Below are 4,671 nucleotides of genomic sequence, written 5' to 3' on the forward strand. Positions count from 1 at the left end.
GCGGTATTAATTAGTCTAGGGAGGTAATAGGTCCTCATGAAAGTTTAGTATCGCAACAGCAAATCCGACCAAAGTTGAGATATTTTTCAGACCCTTATCCCATGAATATATCTAGCAAATTAAGTTTGCTTGTATTGTATTATTTGATTTACGTATCAAAACTTATAACGTTTTAGATTATGCAGGATTATATATTATATATCAAGATTCTTTTCATTCGTTCTGGCAGAGCTAGAAGTTCATGCACGGGTTCGACTGAACTCAATAATTTTTGCTTAAATAGTGTATTTATATTAAAAAGTTTATCAAATATGTACAAATATTAAGTTTATAATCTTGTTATTAACACTTGAAATTGTCATCATAAAAATTCATAACCCATAAAATTAAAATTCTTACCTCGTCTCTGGTTCTTTACGATATATATTACTTTGCTAATATTCAAGTCTTGCAAGCTGATCCTTGCTAATTCACATGAAATTCCACATACCGTATATTACGATACGATTGTGATGATTTTCTTAAGAGTAGTTAGCTCTAAATCATTATGATTAATTATCTTGTTGCTTGTAACGTGGTTTTAGACCTACCTAATGACAAGTACACTTTTTTTAATTAGTTTTTTAAGGAGAAAATGAAAGGATATATATTAATTGCTTTCAAGCAAATAATGGCAAAGATTAGAATAGTGATTTGTACTTCATATTATAGTGTTTGTCTCAAGTCAATGTTGGATACTTTTTTTGGATTTGTGTTATGATTGTTTAATTAAATAACCTTAAGCATGTGATACGCAATTCCTTGGAATATATATACTCCAATATCTCAATCTATAATTTATATGATACTTTTTGAATTTGGATATCATTAACTTCTTTGTCTTTATATCGAAATTTGTTATACTTGAATTAAGAGTCTTTCGAAAATAATATCTCTATTTCTACAAGCTAGGTGTAAGGTCTGCGTTCATTTGTGGGATTTCACTAGATATGTAGTTGTATTGTTGTTTTTCAATTTAGATATTCAAATAAGTCTTTAATTCTTTCCGTAATTTTTTTTATATCTTTTAAATATATTTTAAAAAACTTTAGAATTTTATATCAAAATTTATGATCAAAATTAAATTATTTAACTCTCAAAATTCGAACCGGGTAATAAATTGAAATGGAGGAGTGTATATATATATATATATATTGCACATGGGTTCACACGCAATTTCAGGAAATTAATAATTAATATATTGTTACAACAGAACTACATGTTACTTTCATTTCAGAATTTCAGTTGAAAATACTCTGCTAGCTGAAAATTCAATTGGTTGTAAATTTCTTAAAACATTAATCAAAATTATAAACATAATTCTTTGGATTATATTGAAAGATCCAAATAACTTTGAGCTACATAATATTAAATTCAAGTAAAGAAGATCTATGCAACATTTCTTTTATTTGTCGAGGGTCCATTTCAAAAATTGATTGTTTTTGTTTTATAAAAATGAAATTACACCCCTCCCTTTAATTTATTTATCTTACTATTGAATAGTTAAAAGAATATTTTTTTATCATAATTTTAAAAACTTTTCAAATATTTTTGGGCAATTAAAGAATATATTTTTAATCATAATTTTTTTAATATATATTTTTTATCATTAATTATTGTAACTTTTTTTTTACTCCTTCCTGAAACTGCATACGCAGTACGAAATGTTTATCATCTAGATAATTTTCTACTTATAATATTTTATATATATAATTTTTAAATATGTAGATTTAAGGTTGAATGAAGTTTTTATATGTGAATCACGCTGAATATTAGATATTTTGATTCTCATACTGTGATTCGAGTCAAATATTTTAATTGGCCCATTAAAAAGAAACATTAATTAACAGGTCCACCATATAATCAGTGTGACTTAAATTTAATCAACAACCCCCCCCCCCCCCAAAGAAAAACCAGCACCCAGAAAAAGAAAAAGGATTCTCATCTTCATTTAAAAAGTCACGTTCATCAATTAAAATCATACGTCGTCTAGTCTAAGTAATTAAAATTATTGAAATACTCTTTTTTGGGTGAAATTTAGATATATGAACTTTTCTCATCAATTAAAAAGCAGCTAGCTAGAAATAAAAAAACATAAAGTAGTATATATATGTAGTTGACAATGGTGATGACAGAGATTTCATTAAGAATGTTCAAAATTTAACATACATATGTATGAAAAATAACTTTTAACATATAAACTTTGTACAATTTTTAATATATATAATATAATTTTTTTGACGAAAATGTTCTATCGACCATTCTAAATGTGACTACGGTACCTATCGTTGATGAGCTAATAAGACAAAAAGGCGTAGCAGAGAAATCAGAATAAATTGCATAACTTGAAAGTGATCAAACACTAATAGAATCTCTCTATATCTCATATGCCATACATGTGGTCATTCAAGAGTCTCTATCTTAAAAAAGTCCAACCAAATCGATGCGGATTTAGAACTTTTAAAATACGAATATATATATATATTTTATCAAAAGAAAGAGATAAAATTATTTTTTATCAAGTGCACTATTTTGTCTTTATAAAATCTGTGAGTTAGAATATTATTTGATTCATATTGACCTGACATTTTAAAAAAAAATTAAGTAGAATTAATTTACTCTTCCATTTCATATATTTTTAAAAATATATTTAATATGAAACGAAAAATTGGAATTAATTCTAAAAATATCTATATAAAATATTCATAAATTCACGTACATCATAATTTGAACCTAAATCCGCCCCCTTATTCATTAACGTGGGGTAGAGCACTAAAGACAATAAAAGGGAAAAAAGGCATGTGCTAATTCACGTTTAATGTACAGCAAATTATTGCTCTTATTGTTACCCCTTCGGCCCTTGACACCACCACATGCTCTTCCTCGTTTGAGACGACACAATTTATATACACTATGGGTGTGTTTTCTATGACTAATTTTTTTTTGGCATAATACATCGCGTTCGTTATTTAAATTTGTCAGAATATTTTATTTAGATATTTAAACTAAGTTGTATTTTATTTAAACATGTCAATGGGACATTTTCAGTTCAAAACTTAAAAAGTTCTTGTGTGTTCTCATTAGTTCATGAGGTAGTGTTAAGTTAATATCATAATATGTCATCTCTGTTTATCTCAATAAGCTGTAAAATTCTATATAGTTTTTACGCGATGTTGATGTATATAATTATAAATAACGTATTTTATATATTTAACTTAACTATCAAATAGACAAATGAAAACATGAACATTTTCAAGCCATAACTCACCATTAAAGTGTGTTTTTAATTAAAGAAAAATAGTTTAAACAAGTAAAAAATAATAAATAGTTAAAATATGAAACTCGCCGGAAAATAATAATATCTGCCAATTTGTCTCACCATATATATGCATGGACCACAATTGTTAATTCTCTCTTCACATGCATCACATATATTTGACAAATAATAGTAGTGAATAATGATCTATAATATTTGTTATTTTCGGTCCAATCCTCATAAATTTGACAAATAGAATCTTTCACCGCTAAACTTCTAAAAAAACTTAGTTTTTTTTTCTTTGAACAGAAACTTATAAAAGTTGATTAACACTGAATTTGATTAGCAAATTGAGCATTAATTTTAGTTTTGTGTCACTATCATTTTTTTCAATTCCTTTTTAATTTTGCCTAACTTCTTTAATTAGATTAAGAATTTTGTTAGGTTTGAGTCTGATTTTCTACGAGATGTACCATTCTTATCTGACATTAGCATTGTCCTTGTAGTTTCTTAGTCACTTACTTCGATTATCATTTGTAATTTTTTATTTTTCGTTTAACACACTATGTGTTGTCATCATAGTTATTATTATTATTATTATTATATATATATATATATATATATATTATACAATACTATTGTTGACACCAAATTTTGTCCCTCCCTTCTTCTAATTTATTTCGTTGAGCTTCTAAATTGCTAATAAGTCGAATACTTTATAATTCACTATTTTTTTTTTATGATCTTCCTATTTTAAAATTATATTACTATTATTACTTAAATGTCGTCTTATTTAAAATAGTATGTATTTTAAGTTTCTTACTTTCTAAACTTTTACGTAATATATATTATAGAAGCTCAAACGAGTTAATTAAAAAGAAAGAAAGGCCATGAAAGTTGGGCCTAATTGAATCTCAAAATGGATCAAATTTTCAGCCTTTTATTTAATGTCAATCTGTCCAATTTCCAGCACCAAACGTAGCAGCCCATCTACCCATTAATCCAAATGATCAGCCAGCCCATATAATTTATCAATAATCCAAAAATACCCTTCACACCTTCAACCCTAATTCAAAATTCTCAGCACAACAGCTCATTCCCACGCCTCCTCCCATTTTCAGCAAAAGAAAAGTTTATCAACCATGTACAGAAGTTGTCGTTTCTCTTCTCATGCTTGATTTTTGTCTCTATTTTCGTTCGTCTGTCTCAATCACGTGAAGATTGTCAATATCGTCCAAATTTCCAACGTTCAAGTTTGAATGCGTTTCTTGACCAATGTTCAAAAATCTGAAACTCCAGATTCCCGCCCAACAAAAACCATAACCTTTGTATTCACTTATAAATACATCCATATACCTTTACAAAAGGGAGTTTTT

Source organism: Solanum tuberosum, unplaced genomic scaffold, assembly GCF_000226075.1.
Source record: "Solanum tuberosum cultivar DM 1-3 516 R44 unplaced genomic scaffold, SolTub_3.0 scf00144, whole genome shotgun sequence".
Lineage (NCBI taxonomy): Eukaryota > Viridiplantae > Streptophyta > Magnoliopsida > Solanales > Solanaceae > Solanum > Solanum tuberosum.